Source organism: Sorex araneus, chromosome 5, assembly GCF_027595985.1.
Source record: "Sorex araneus isolate mSorAra2 chromosome 5, mSorAra2.pri, whole genome shotgun sequence".
NCBI classification, from domain to species: domain Eukaryota; kingdom Metazoa; phylum Chordata; class Mammalia; order Eulipotyphla; family Soricidae; genus Sorex; species Sorex araneus.
This window is the reverse complement of record NC_073306.1, coordinates 101,974,542-101,991,146: the sequence shown is the minus strand read 5'-3', so window position 1 is coordinate 101,991,146 and position 16,605 is coordinate 101,974,542. Positions and strand designations below refer to the sequence as shown.

Genomic DNA, 16,605 nt, shown 5'->3' with positions numbered 1-16,605 from the left:
TAGTAACGAATTACTCTGTAGAACTTCCTCATTGAGAAAGCTCAGGCATAGAGACCTACTGAGTTTAATGATAGAACTGATATGGGAATTTAGTCCCTGTTTTGCCAACCCCATCTCCTGATGTCAGGCTAATCTGAATGCTCACAAATAAGGGAAAATATAAACGAGAAATGACTCATTTATTTGGAAGTAAGAGTATTTTTCCTAATGAATATAGAACTAACTTAATAATCAGGAACACACTGATAGTCATATTCTTCTCAAGTTTTAGAAAACTTTTTATTTCTAAGAAAGAAATGGCAAAAAGCCGGTAGCTGTAAATATACCACATATTAAGTATTTATTATGTAGCACTGTAGCACTGGATTGGAGCAATAGCACAGTGGGTAGGGCATTTGCCTTGCACGAAGCCGACCCAGATTTGATTCCACCATCCCTCTCGGAGAGCCGGCAAGCTACCAAAAGTATCCTGCCTGCCCGCAGAGCCTGGCAAGCTACCCGTGGCATATTCAATATGCCAAAAACAGTAGCAAAAAAGATGCAAAACTTTATGCTATTCTAAGATACAGACTTCAAGCAGAGTTTAGCTTTAAAAATAAATGAATTTATTTCATTGAGACTTGGGGATCAGTTTTTACTATATATGTTCTAACTACACATATTGTTATTATATATGTTTATGTGTATGACCATATATATTGTTACCATATATACACACATATATGTAGGTGATTAGTTCTTACATATATGTGTGTGTATATATACAATGTGACAATGACAGCAATTATGTATATATATACATATATGCATATATGTATATATATTATATACTGTATATTCTATACAGCAGCACTGTAGCACTGTCGTCCCATTGTTCATCGATTTGCTTGAGTGGGCACCAGTCTCCATTGTGAGACTTCTTGTTATTGTTTTTGGCATATCGAATATACCACGGATAATATTTATTCTATGTATGAAAATTCAACATATATTGCACATTTCTTCTAGTTAACACTTAAATTGGTCATGTGAAGAAAGGATTATTCTCCTCATGTTACCAAGGAAAAACCTGAGCCCCAGAAAATAAAATAAATAACTTGCTATAAATACAGGCATGTCTTTTTGAGCTGTTGTTTAATGTATGATTCTAGAGTCATGCTGAACTGCATTACCTCTCTTACCCATCTCTTAGGCTGGGGGTTACTTTGGCCTGTTCAGAGGAGACTAGATTTGCTGGCAGGCAGGTGCAGCAGTTTATGAAACTGCAGCCACTATTGTTACAGAGTTGTTGTAAGACAGCCATGAGACATGCAGTTGCTGTGATCCTTTGGAATGCTTTGATTGTGCCAAAGTCTACAGCAATTTTGAAGCAACAGTCAGGCACTGTGAAGTCGTCTCCTGGTTGTCAGCTTACTGACAATTGTGGCTGCAGTTTAAGTGTCTGAAGTCTGATTCTGTATCTTGACACAACTGTGAGAGGTCAACTAGCTACTGGGACCCTCAGTCTTTGGAAAAGTGTCTCCCTCACACCCTTTAGGTAGCAATGACTTCAGGTAAGATTTTTGCTTCATTAAACTTGTTTTCAAAAGAGGCTCTATTCTCATTTTTGTCAAAGTGTAAAATACCTGCAAGGTGTTAAGGAAGTTAGTCTTTTCATGAAAATATTTAGCAAAAAGAACTAAGACCTTTTAACATTTTTTTTAAAAAATGGAGATTTAATGGCACTTGGAAGGAACATTTTCTTTAGGAAATCATTAATCACGCTCCCTTAAATGTATGTCTGCATGCAAATAACTTGAAGTTTGCCTCTGTCCCAAAAATTAAATAAATTTCGACCTTTCCGCCGCCGCCGTCGGATCCTGACCAATCTCCATCCTGCAGGTAAACAGGCAATCCCTTGGAGAGCCTGCCTCAGCGCGGAGAAGCCCCCTCCCCGCCCCCTGCCCGCCGCGGCTCGGGGCTTCTCCTGAAGCCCCTGCCAGGCACCTTTCCGCCGCCGCCGTCGGATCCTGACCAATCTCCATCCTGCAGGTAAACAGGCAATCCCTTGGAGAGCCTGCCTCAGCGCGGAGAAGCCCCCTCCCCGCCCCCTGCCCGCCGCGGCTCGGGGCTTCTCCTGAAGCCCCTGCCAGGCACCTTTCCGCCGCCGCCGTCGGATCCTGACCAATCCCCACTCTGCTGCTTAGGGGCGTGTCCTCATCGCAGGGGGCGTGGCTTAAAAAGTGGGCGTGGCCTCTTTCCGGAGCGGCGGCCGCTAACGCGGCCGCAGTTATTCTTTCCTACCTCAGCTCAATCCATACTGTGTATTCCTTTGAAAACTCACTTTTGCGATCTCAAACATTTACACAAAATAGCCATTAGCTTAGGCTGACAGTATAAAAGCTATCAGTGAATAAGGGAAGTTCAGCACAATCGGAGCCCCTTCTTCCCACAAAAAGAAAGAGGAATAAATAACTACAAGGTTCCAACTCTGCACTTCCCTGACAATATGAACAAACAGCGAAAATCCCCTCCACCAAGAGAGGGAGAAGAAAAGATACTACAAACCTCAAAAGAGTCTCCCAACATCTACGACCTCTCAGATAAACAATTCAGAGAGGAAATATGGAGGAGAGTCGACCTACTCCAAGCAACTATGGAACAGACATCCAATAAATTAAGGGAGGAGATGAATCAAGCGCTGGAACGCTCTACCAAGAAAATACAGGAAGAAATGAGAGCAGAAATGAGAGCAGAAATTTCAAACCTTCGAACCGAAGTCTCACAAATAAAGCAATCGGTAGATGAAATAAAAATCTCACTAGATGCCCTCAACAGCAGAATGACTACAGCCGAAGACAGAATCAGCGAGCTTGAGGATGAGCTGCAGAAAGCTTACAGACAGCAACAAATAATGGCCAAAGACCTCAAAATGGCTATAGAGCGAATCAGAGCCCTGGGGGATGACTTCAAGAGGAACAACATAAGAATCATTGGAGTACCAGAACCACAGGGAAGTAACCCCAATGAAAAAAACATAGTCAAAGACATCATCGCTAAGAAATTCCCAGAGCTGGACAAGGCAGGCGTCCAGATACAAGAAGTCCGAAGAGTACCAGCAAAAAGAGACCCAAATAAAAAGACTCCAAGGCATATCATAGTCAGAATGGCGGATGCTGTAGATAGAGACACAATTCTACAAGTAGCAAGGTCAAAGAGGGAAATCACATACAAAGGAGCACCCCTCAGATTTACGGCCGATCTGTCAGAAGAAACCCTCCGAGCCCGAAGACAATGGTGGGACATAGTGAAAAAACTCAACGAAATGAATGCCTCACCAAGAATACTTTATCCAGCTAAACTCTCACTCAAACTCGAAGGAACCATACACTATTTCTCGGATAAACAACAGCTCAGGAACTTCATAGACTCAAAACCAATCTTGAAAGAAGGTCTAAAGGGGCTACTGTAAGACAAGGAGGAGCTCCATAAGAACAACAAATCCCACAGAAAGATGACACAAAACCACATCACAATAATCTCTCTCAATGTCAATGGCCTAAATGCACCTATCAAGAGACACAGAGTGGCTAAATGGATCCGGAAATTAAACCCAACATTCTGTTGCCTGCAAGAAACACACCTGAACAAACAGAGTAAGCATAGACTCAAAGTCAAAGGATGGAAAACAATCCTCCAAGCAAACAACCCCCTGAAAAAAGCTGGAGTGGCCATCCTGGTATCCGACAACATAGATTTCAGGATGAAAAAGATCAAAAGGGACAGCGAAGGTCATTTTCTGTTTATCAAGGGATATGTACAGCAGGAAGAAATAACACTCTTAAACGTATATGCTCCTAACGAACGACCGGCTAAATATTTAAAACGACTCCTAACAGACTTCAAAGAGGACATCACTAACAGCACAATTGTAGTCGGAGACTTCAATACGGCCTTATCGCCTCTAGATAGATCCACAAGAACAAAACTCAACAAGGAAACACTGACTCTGAATGAAGAAATTGAAGAGAGAAGCCTAATAGACCTATACAGGGCCTTACACCCCAAAAAGAAAGAATACACATTCTTTTCCAGTGCACATGGAACATTTTCAAAAATAGATCATGTACTGGGCCACAGAACATACCTCAATAGAATCGGAAAAATAGAAATTGTATCAACCATCTTTTCAGACCACGATGCGCTGAAGATAGAAGCTAACCACCCACAAATACGGAAAATCAAATCAAACACCTGGAAATTAAACAATTCCATGTTGAACAATGAGTGGGTCAAGAAGGAAATCAAGGAAGAAATCAAAAGATACTTAGAAACAAATGAGAATGAAGACACGAGCTACCAAAACCTATGGGACGCAGCTAAAGCCGTGTTAAGGGGAAAATTTATAGCTCTCCAAGCATTCCTCAGGAAGGAAGAAAGGACCCACATAGATAGCTTGACTTCACGACTCAAGACCCTAGAAAAGGACCAGAAAAAAGACCCCAAACCAGACCGAAGGAAAGAAATAATAAAAATTAGAGCAGAAATTAATGACATCGAAACCAAAAAAACAATCCGAAAGATCAATGAAACAAAGAGTTGGTTCTTTGAGAAAATAAATAAGATTGATAAACCGCTAGCAAGTCACACAAAGAAAGAAAGAGAGAAAACTCTAATAAATCGAATCAGAAATGAAAAGGGGGACATCATAACAGAAACCAGTGAGATTCAGAAGATCATTAGAGACTACTTTGAAAGTCTTTACGCCACAAAAAAGGAGAACCTAAAAGAAATGGATGGATTCCTTGATTCCTACAATCTCCCAAGACTGAAGAAAGAAGACCTGGAATACCTGAATAGACCCATCAATGTTAAGGAAATTGAAACGGTAATCAAAAACCTCCCCAAAAACAAAAGCCCAGGCCCAGATGGTTTCACTGGCGAATTCTTCCAAACATTTAAAGAAGACCTATTGCCTGTTTTCCTCAAACTTTTCCAGGAAATTGAAAAAACAGGAACTCTCCCAAACAGTTTCTATGAAGCACATATCTCCCTAATACCAAAAGCAAACAAAGACACCACTAAGAAAGAAAATTACAGACCAATTTCCCTGATGAACACCGATGCGAAGATCCTCAACAAAATACTAGCAAATAGGATCCAACAACTCATCAAAAAGATCATACACCACGACCAAGTGGGATTCATCCCAGGGATGCAAGGATGGTTTAACATTCGGAAATCAATCAACATAATCCAGCATATCAACAAAAGTAAAGATAAAAACCATATGATCATATCAATAGATGCAGAGAAAGCATTTGACAAGATCCAACATCCTTTCATGATGAAAACCCTTGCCAAAATGGGGTTTGGAGGAACTTTCCTCAAGATAGTCGAAGCCATCTATCACAAGCCTACGGCAAGCATTATCCTCAACGGGGAAAAACTAAGGGCCTTTCCTCTGAGATCAGGCACAAGACAAGGATGCCCACTCTCACCACTCCTCTTCAATATAGTACTGGAAGTACTTGCGATAGCTATTAGACAAGAAAAAGAGATTAAGGGCATCCAGATAGGAAAGGAAGAAATCAAACTCTCACTATTTGCAGACGACATGATACTATATCTAGAGAAGCCTAAAACCTCTACTAAGAAACTCTTAGAAACAATAGACTTATACAGTAAACTTGCAGGCTACAAAATCAATACCCAAAAATCCATGGCCTTCATATATGCAAACAATGAGGCAGAGGAAAGGGACATGAAAAAAGTAATCCCATTCACAATCGTGCCCCAGAAAATCAGGTACCTCGGAATCAGCTTAACCAAGGAAGTAAAAGACCTTTACAAAGAAAACTACATAACGCTACTCCATGAAATCAAAGAGGACATGAGGAAATGGAAACATATACCCTGCTCGTGGATAGGGAGAATCAATGTTGTCAAAATGGCAATACTCCCTAAAGCATTATACAGATTCAATGCGATCCCTATAAATATACCCATGACATTCTTCAAAGAAATGGATCAAGCAATCCTAAAGTTCATATGGAATAACAAACGTCCAAGGATAGCTAAAACAATTCTTGGGAAAAAGATGATGGGAGGCATCACCATCCCCAACCTCAAACTTTACTACAAAGCAGTAACAATTAAAACAGCATGGTACTGGAACAAAGGCAGAGCCGTAGACCAATGGAACAGGGTGGAATATCCCTACACACAACCCCAAATGTATGATCATCTAATCTTTGATAAGGGAGCAAGAGATGTGAAGTGGAGCAAGGAAAGCCTCTTTAACAAATGGTGCTGGCACAACTGGACAACCACATGCAAAAAAATGGGTTTAGACCTTGACCTGACACCATGCACAAAAGTCAGATCAAAATGGATTAAAGACCTCAACATTAGACCACAAACCATAAGGTACATTGAAGACAAGGTTGGCGAAACCCTCCACGACATTGAAGATAAACGTATCTTCAAAGGTGACACGGAACTAAGCAATCTAGTAAAAACAGAGATCAACAAATGGGACTACATTAAACTAAAAAGCTTCTGCACCGCAAGAGATACAGTGACCAGAATACAAAGACTATCCACAGAATGGGAAAGGATATTTACACAATACCCATCAGATAAGGGGTTGATATCAATGGTATATAAAGCACTGGTTGAGCTCTACAAGAAGAAAACATCCAACCCCATCAAAAAATGGGGCAAAGAAATGAACAGAAACTTTACCAAGGAAGAAATACGAATGGCCAAAAGGCACATGAAAAAGTGCTCTACATCACTAATCATCAGAGAGATGCAGATCAAAACAACCATGAGATACCACCTCACACCACAGAGACTAGCACACATCCAAAAGAACAAAAGCAACCGCTGTTGGAGAGGATGTGGGGAGAAAGGGACCCTTCTTCACTGCTGGTGGGAATGCCGACTGGTTCAGCCCTTCTGGAAAACAATTTGGACGACTCTCAAAAAATTAGATATTGAATTCCCATTTGACCCAGCAATACCACTGCTGGGAATATATCCCAGAGAGGCAAAAAAGTACAATCGAAACAACATCTGCACATGTATGTTCATCGCAGCACTGTTTACAATAGCCAGAATCTGGAAAAAACCCGAATGCCCCAGAACGGATGACTGGTTGAGGAAACTTTGGTACATCTATACAATGGAATACTATGCAGCTGTTAGAAAAAAGGAGGTCAAGAATTTTGTAGTTAAGTGGATGGGCATGAAAAGTTTCATGCTGAGTGAAATGAGTCAGAAAGAGAGAGACAGACATAGAAAGATTGCACTCATCTATGGTATATAGAATAACAGAGTGGGAGACTAACACCCAAGAACTGTAGAAATAAGTACCAGGAGGTTGACTCCATGGCTTCGAGGCTGGCCTCACGTTCCGGGGAAAGGTCAACTCAGAGAAGCGATCACCAACTACATTGTAGTCGAAGGCCATGTGGGGGAATGGAGTTGCGGGCTGAATGAGGGCTAGAGACTGAACACAGCGGCCACTCAACACCTTTATTGCAAACCACAACAGCTAATTAGAGAGAGAAAACAGAAGGGAATGCCTTGCCACAGTGGCAGGGTGGGGTGGGGGGGAGATGGGATTGGGGAGGGTGGGAGGGACACTGGGTTTACGGGTGGTGGAGAATGGGCACTGGTGAAGGGATGGGTTCCCAAACTTTGTATGAGGGAAGTATAAGCACAAAAGTGTATAAATCTGTAACTGTACCCTCACGGTGATTCTCTAATTAAAAATAAATAAATTAAAAAAAAAAATTAAATAAATTTCACTAAAAACTCGACTCTACTGTAGCACTGCACTGTAGGGACTTAGGTGGAAGCAAGTGGGCACTCTGGTGGAGGATGTGGTGTTAAAATGATGCATGCATGGAACCATTATGTATTGTAAATCACAGGATCTAAATAAAGATTTTAAGTGTGAAGGGTTGGAGAGATAGTACAGCAGACAAGGTGTTTTTTATTTGATGAGGCAAATTTGGGTTCAATTCCTGGAACCCCATATGATCCCCCAAGCTATACCAGGAGTGACCTCATAGTGCAAAGCCAGTAATAAACCCTGAGAACCTCAGAGTATGACCCCAAAACAACAAAAAGTGGTAATACTAGTCTGTGTTGAATCGTAGTGCTATCAGTAAAATCATCTAGAATACCCATTCATAACATGAGAATTTTTATTCTAATCTCAGACCCACCCCATATACACATGCACATATGTATGTAGGTAAGTAGGTTTTGCTATAATAATTACATGAAAACCCAGTGGAGAAGGATTACAGACACAAGAAAAGTTATGGAAGGTCTTATATACCATGCTCAAAAGGTGAGATTGTTTCAGACAACCAGGTAACTAAATGGCTTTGCAGAGGGGAAAGAAATATCAAATTTGCTTTTTGTAGAGAACACAGAGAGAGCACTGTGCAGTGCTTTAGAAATATTTTTTTACAAAGTCAAAACTTATGTGAAAAAAAGGCCTAGAGTAGTAAAAAAAAAGATTCAGGGTATTAATAATGGAAACATGGCAAAGGAAGTGAGTATTAGGTTTAGAAAATGGAACTATTTCTAACTCCTAGAACTATGGAATCTAAGCAGTACTGCTTCCTTAGGCCCTTTCTCAGAACCACAAGCCATATTTTCTGAGAATCGCAGAGCCCCGTGGGCCCCTGGTACACCTCCCAGGCCTCCACCTAAGTAGGAGGTATCAAATACTTAAAATAATATGGCACAAAGAAGACACATAGGCTAATATTCAGAGCCACTGTTCAGTAGATACCAAAGGAGATGATGACTTTATCTTTTGAGCCACATCTTACAGGCTCAGGGCTCTTCCCTTTCCAGATAGCAGTTCTTACCTCATTGCTTGAATGTGGGCTGCCCAGACAGCACCAAGCCGAAGGATGAAACACTAGAGTGGACCACAATTAGTTTAGAAACTCAATAAGTATATATGTCAAGCGTGTGACTGTCGGATCTCTTTTTGGTCTGTGCTTACTATAATTATAGTTGGGAATAGGAATCCCAGAAATAAATCTTCATGGACATGTTTCATTTGCTGGATGTAAGTGAAATGCTCCATAATAATTTTGGTGTCCAGACTAAAGAACAAATCTGTTCATAGCATCCTATTTGGAAAATGAGTTCCTCAGTCTTATGTAGACTCTTTGAATTTCTAACCTCTCCCCTTTTCCACCAGCCTTCTTCATCCCTAAACCTATACACACAAAGTCAGAGATCATTTTGACATTTTGTTTAATACTTCCACTCATTGTAGGGGCCAGGGTTTGGGGAAGGGGGCACCAGCACTCTTCGAAAATACAATAAATCTAATAACTTGGGATAGTTTTTTTAACAATAAGAGAGTAAATGCTGTAATTTCAATGTGAATGCCCATTATGGCAGATATAGAAAACACTCATGAAGAAAACATTTACTTTATGTGGCTTTTTTTTTTCAGTGCTGGGGATCAACTTCAGGGCTCAACTCTGATCTATATCCCCAGCCTTTCTACGGCTTTTAAGTCCATATGTTATATCAATGTCTTGGCATACATTAGATTCTGTGAGATAACTCTGAGAAACTGAACTCTCTTGACTTCAGAACTTACAAAGTTGTATAATCTTGTACATGCTACTTATCTTTCTCTGAATGTTAGTTTTTTCAACCACAAACTGGAAAAATTAAATATCCCTCCATTTAATTCAGAGTCTCGGTTAAGGATTCAAGCAAAGCCTTCATCGCATCGTATGATATACTTAAACACTCAATAAACATTAGCTACAATCATTACCTTAATTACTGGCATAAATCGGGAGCAAAATGAAGACAGAAAAAAGTTACTGAGATTTTGCCAAAATACACTTTAGTATCATGGTGTAGGGCCAACCCAGATATATTTATATCACATACATTGCTTTGAACTGTACAGTTCTTTCAGCCTCACAGACAATAATGGTTCTCGCTTGCCCTTCTCCTGTACATTGTACTGAATTACATGTATAGGATTTACTGAGAAAGAGAATAAGGATAGATTGAAGGCTAGCAGAATGTACCTAAATCATACTATTGCCACTTGAAAAGTTCTTTTGTCATTGTTTTGTTTTTTAAGGGCACACTTGGTGGTACTCAGGACTTAGTTCTGACTCCGTAGTCAGGTATTATTTCTGGCAATGCTCAGGGAACCATCTGTGGTGTAGAGCATCAAGCTGAGCTCAGCTACATGCAAAGCAAGTCTAATCTCAAAAACACGACAGATAATAATGAGATACAGTGAATCAATTAGTGTAGATATAATAACAAAATATAGTAATCATCAAAGAATAAGTCTTATGTATTATCTAATAAAATTTATTTAGCAATATATTTATGTAATTTAATTTTAATTATAGCAGTTGTTAAATATAAGAATGATTAACTTGGTTTCCTCAATTATTAAATTGGGTGAATCATTAAATTCATAACAAGTTACAGTCAGCATCTCACAATGTATCACTGCTTCTAAAGCACTACAAGATCTGACCCCAGATGCTTTCTCCAGACCAATGTCTGGCCATTTTTTCCTTCATATATTCTGTTCCAGAAATCCAGAAGACTTGTTAAACGCTGTTTTCTATGACAGAAAAACTCTCACCCTTCAAATCTCCATTTATACACTTTTCCTCTGGGCACTCTGCTCTAGCACTGTTAACTAGTTTTATATAATAAAGATTTAACTCTTTTTTAAAGGACTTTATCCTCTCTAAACCACTGGAATATGCTGCCTGATGAGAATATGTTTATTTGAAAGACCAGAGCCACATGTTACTGTATATATTCACTAAGTCTTGTATGGTAGTGACGTTGGGTAGTTTAAGACTTTCAGCTTGACTTCTTCAGGTAGTGAATCCTAAGGTCAGTCACATGGGCAGTCAGCTACTTCTTTGGATTGAGCTACATCTCAAATAAAACAGTGCATATCAGGCATAGGTGAGCTACTCAGGGCAACAATACATAGTATGACACTGTCAATATCTTCATTGAAAGATGACAACTGGAAGTTTTACACATAGAGCAATCTTGGTTGTGCCCCATGTAGTTTCTTTTACCAACTTTATTTTGTTTTAATTTTTGCTCTTGTTGTCGTTTGGGGACAACACCCTATGATGCTTTGGGCTTACTTCCAGATCATTCCTGGTGCACTTAGGGGACCATATATGAGGCGTCATGGATCGAGCCCAGATTGGCTGAAAGCAAAGGAAGTGCCCTACCCGCTGCACTGTTGCTCTGACCCTAAACTTTCTTTACTAATTTTAACTAATATGTTTTGTTAAAGCAAATTTAATTATGGGCTTGTCAGAAGCTCAAATGGTGGAGCTCATGACTAGTGAATACAAGGCCCTGAATTTGATTCCTGCTTCACCTGGCCCCCCAAACAATACTAGGTAACCTTGGTGGTCCCTGGTATATCACTAGGTGTAAACCAGTGAACTCACAAGGTTCACACTGTTGGAGACTGAAAAACAAGGGCATGTAGTCCCACCCCACCCTCGCACGCTGGGTGGGGGCCCTATTAAAAATGACGAGCAATAATTTTGCCTTAGTGTTTTCAGTGACTTCTGTGTGTTTTAGCAAATTTTCAAATCTGAAGTCATTTTGAGAGGAGCTAAAATTATATATTGGTTTTAAGAATAAATATAGTTTTAGGAATGTACAAATTTTGCAGTGAACTTTTGTGGTGTTTTTAGTTACTATACATATGTATTACACATGTAGTCTTTGTCTGCAGTTTTTATCTGTCTGAGAATAAGGATTGTGGCTTGCTCATTATTTCACCTCTAGAATCAAACCACATAGCCACTCAAACATCAATGGAATAAAGTTAGCAAACAATATTTTTGTACTGCTATCATAGCTGCATACTTGTTCCTTAAGACTATTTTTATTGTAACATCAATTCATTTAACTGAGGATAATAATGCCAATGGACATTGAATAAAGCCACTTTTGACAAAAGCCAAGAAACATGTTTTTATGACTCTCCTTTCTCTCTCTGCAATGATTTCTTAATAACATTTAAAACATAAAAGATGGGAAAATTACTTGCCAGATAAGCTTCCATCAGTTTTGTTTATCCCAAATGACCTAATGAAACTCACACTTAAAAAATATGAGAAATGGGCTGGAGTGATAGTATAGCAGGTAGGGCATTTGCATTGCATGTGGTTGAGCGAGTTCAAGCTTTGGCATCCCATTTGGTCCTCCAAGCACCATAGGAGTAATTCCTGAGTGCAAATCCAGGAGGAACCCCTGAGCATCACTGGGTGTGACCCAAAAAGAAAAAAAAATATGAGGAATTACTTTATGGAACCTACTAAGAGGGCTGAAAACGGTATTTGATCCAGATGTTTCTTGAGTCAGTTGAGTCCAGGTAGGACTGACACAGATATGATAAAAGAAGAAGTATCTGACCAAGAGACTTGGTTGAAAAGAAGAGTATCATATGGCTAAATAGGAATAATTATTTTTTATTATGTAAGAGAATAAAAATACTGGAGTATTTTACTTGGACCTACCACATACAACATAATAGGTTGAGATATTTAATCTCTTGGAACCACCATCTGCATCACTGGCAGATTTGGGATAAAACAATCACCTTGTATTACATAAGCATTACATAACTAACTATATGTAAGATAGTTAATTACTCAAAAAAGAGGTACAAAATATTACCAAGGTTTACCAGGTAGCAGGTCAAAACTGTGGCATAATGACAGCTGATATTTTTTAATTAAGTTTTTATTTTATTGAATCACCATGAAAAAAAAATACAAAGCTTTCAGGTTTAAATCTCAGTCATATAATGATTGAACCCCAATCTCTTCACTAGTGCACATGTCCCACCACCAGAAACCCCAAAATACCCCCCTTCCTCCCAGCCCCCACCTAAGTAGTTAATAATCTTCACTTTATTCTCTCTATACTTTGAATACATTCAACATTTCAATAGAGAACTCACTACTATTGTTTGGAATTTCCCCCAACAATCAGGTCTGCTGAAAAGGCATCATTTAATAATTTCTTTTCATTGCTGAGAATGAAGACTCTATAAACTCGCGCAGCTGTCGCAGCCCCGCAGTTTGGGATTTCTGATATTTTAGCTCAGTTCACAGTCCCAATGCATTGCTGTAAGAAGCGGCTCTGGGTGCCAGAACGGGTTAAAAGACCTCTGGAATTAAAGTCTTTAGGAGCAGAGGGTCCGTTTCACGCTCAGCATTTCCGGATTTTATCTGGGCCGAGGGCGTGCGGGTAATGCCCACTTCCCATGATTGCCTATGAGCCAAAACCGTACCTCTGGGTTAGGAGTCTTAGAAGGTGGCTCTCGCCATGTGGATATTGCTGCCGCCACCATTTTCCATGCAGAAAAACACAAATCCATCCCCGGGCAGCGCGGAGTTGTAGCCCAGCTCACAGTCCCAGTGCATTGCCGTAAGAAGCCACTCTGGATGCCAAAATGGGTTAGAAGACCTCTGGAATCAAAGTCTTTAGGAGCAGAGGGTCCATGATTTTTTTTTTTGCTTTTTGAGTCACACCCAGCGATGCACATGGGTCTCGGGGTTACTCCTGGCTCTGCACTCAGGAATTACTCCTGACGGTGCTCAGGGGACCATATGGGATGCTGGGAATCGAACCCAGGTCGGCCGCATGCAAGGCAAACGCTCTATCTGCTGTGCTATTGCATCAGCCCCATATAATTATTTATTTTTATTAACATATATTGGATTCTGGGAAAACCTCTTTATAGTACATGATTTAATCCTCACAATACTACAAGGTACAAACATTATGTCCCCTATTTTACAGATGAGTAAATTGAGACTCAGGACTATAAGGTCGTTTCACCTAGAAGAATTTGACTTTCTATGAAATCTAAACTCCTAGGTCTAGACTTATCAATTTGTAGGAAAACTGGAAGAGGAAATATGTCATATATTTTCAACCAGTGAGTAATATCATTAGAAATTTATTAATCTGTATCACAAATATTCACATGAAATCTAGTAGTCTGAGGAGAGATGATATCTGTATATTTAATGTGAAGTGTATCACCAGTCACTAAGCATATAATTCAATCCCAATTTTATAATTAAATTAAACAATTAATTAAATTATATAATTAATTCAATTAAATAATTAAATAATTCAATCCCAATTTTAGACTGGACTCAAGATCAGATGTGACTGCCCATCAGAAGCTTAAAAATCAAGTCTATTTTTTAATCTATTTGCAGAGTGCTGAAACAAAATTAATTCATGAAATTTGCTCTAAAACTGAATTTTGGGGAACATTTCCAATATTCAATAGCTCTGAGATTCATACTTCACCTATGTTAAAGAGTTATTTTATCCATTACTAGATCAAGAGGGTATAATATAGAGATGATTGTCCTATTCTCTCTCTCTTTTTTTGTTTGTTTTGTTTTGGAGAGAAACACAGGCAGTAGTGCTCAGGACTTACTCCTGGCAGGCTCCAGGTTCGGGGACCATATGGGCAGGGTCTGCAAACTGCAAGGGAGGATTCCCACCAACTATATTATCACTTCCGTACTGTCTCCTTCTTTTCTAAATTTTCAATCTTCTAATTTTAGTAAATTAAGTTAAGAATGATGTTCTGGGGGCTGGAACAATAGCACAGCAGGTAGAGCATTTGCCTTGCATGCAGCAGACTCAGGTTCAATTCCCAGCATCGCATATAGTCCCCTGAGCACCGACAGGAGTGATTTCTGAGTGCAGAGCCAGGAGTTACCCCTGTGCATCACCGGGTGTGACCCAAAAAGCAAAAAATAATAATAATAATAAAAGAACGGTGTTCTGTAATCACTTCCCTATCGGATATTTTATCATCTTTACACTTATTTATTTTTCTAACTCTCAAATGGGAAGTTTGTTTTAGCTTAATAGTCTATTGAGAAGACTTTGTTTGTAAGAGACTCCTCCTTAAAATAATAGTTCTCTTGGACAACACATATTAAAATTTACCTTTCTTTAAGGTTAACTTGAAAACCTCTGAACATAATGCCATAGCAAGACTTTGATGTCTAGCACACAAACAGCTAGCAAGAAAATATATGTCTTCTCTCACAGAACACTATTTAAGTAACACACTTTAGAATTACCCAGTGCAATTGGGTAGCCATGCTTCAGTTAAGAGTCATCTAATTCTTCCCTCCACAATAAAATGCACTGGGCATATTTTATGCTTATAACATATGACAATCTAGATACCTTAATTAGCATCTCAACCAGGTTGTAAATTAATTTATACACATTTTCTTGCATAAGATCTGTAATATCTATCATAACCCTCACTAAAATGCCCTAGGTCCTACTACTGTGTTTGAAATTTCCTAACCTTGCTAATTGTCACATATCCTGTTATTATCCTTTTCTAGTAATTTACTCTCAGAGAGAAACAAATCAGAAGAAATGTTTTGTACTTCATTTTTCTGCCTCACGAAAAAAACTTTGGTAATAGGGACATCAAAAAAAAAAGTTTTGATACTTAGTGGGAGGGGTAGTAAATGCCATGATCATGAAGGTGGTTTTCCCAGGACAAAACTTATCCATTGCACTCTATATGTGCTGACCCCTGCTATTTCCCCCAAATGTGAGAAACTCAACTGCATAATTTGTGGTAGTGAGGGACTGAGTTTATGCTCTCATTTGTTAAAAAAATGAATAGTATTGAAAATAAAAGCTTGAGAAGGAATTCAAGAGTTATTTGCTCAAGGGAAAGCCCGATTACCATCTACTCAGTAGTTCTCTGTCCTACCTTTTTATCTGTCTTTAACTCTACTTTGTAACTCTTCTGTTTTCTTTCAATTATTTTATACTAACATTTGCAGCTGTACATACCTCACCTCAATATTTCACTATCCTATGCTAACTAATTTTTTTTGAAAGAATGAGGATGTAAATCAAGTAGAGGATTTTTCCAGATAATTTTTAATACATATTCATGTCAGTATAAGCAGAAACATTTGAACTACTGAAAACATTTCTGATGCAAAAGTTAGCTAGCTAGAATGACAAGGAGTTGTATTCTTTAAATTTAAATACACCTGTAAACTAGGGATGTTTTTTCAAAATTCTGATCTGTTGAACATGAAAATAGCTTCAGAAAAATGTCTGAGACAGTCATAGTTCTATGATTATAAATTTTCTAAGCATTATTAATTTAAAACATGCTTTCTTTAAATAGCCAGATAGAGAAATCTTGGTGTGAGCAATCTACACTTGAAGTGACTGTTCTGTCTTTAAAACAACTGGGAAAGTAGGTGTTTAATGTATCTTCCAGACAATTACAAAGCAGTGCTTGATCAAAACCTTCTGTGAAGGATATTGACAAACCTGTCCAACTGCAAGAATGCCCTGTAGAGAAAATGATCTATTAGATTACCTGCTGGTGGGTTCATGGGTCATATTGTCAATATCTAGAGAATGATCACAGAAATAAACTTTTAGTGTTTTCTAGTATAACATCTATATTTATGGTCCGTTAAAGCAGGTGGTCAATCAAAATCAGTTAAAGCTATTACAATTTTC

The 16,605-nt window shown here is 39.0% G+C and overlaps 1 non-coding gene across 1 annotated transcript; it reads left to right on the top strand.

Annotated features, from left to right (window-relative positions):
* Window positions 1–15,558: 15,558 nt before the first annotated feature.
* Window positions 15,559–15,726, top strand: LOC129405470 (U1 spliceosomal RNA). Its single transcript, XR_008630608.1, has one exon. It is a non-coding gene; the product is annotated as a U1 spliceosomal RNA (small nuclear RNA).
* Window positions 15,727–16,605: the final 879 nt, after the last annotated feature.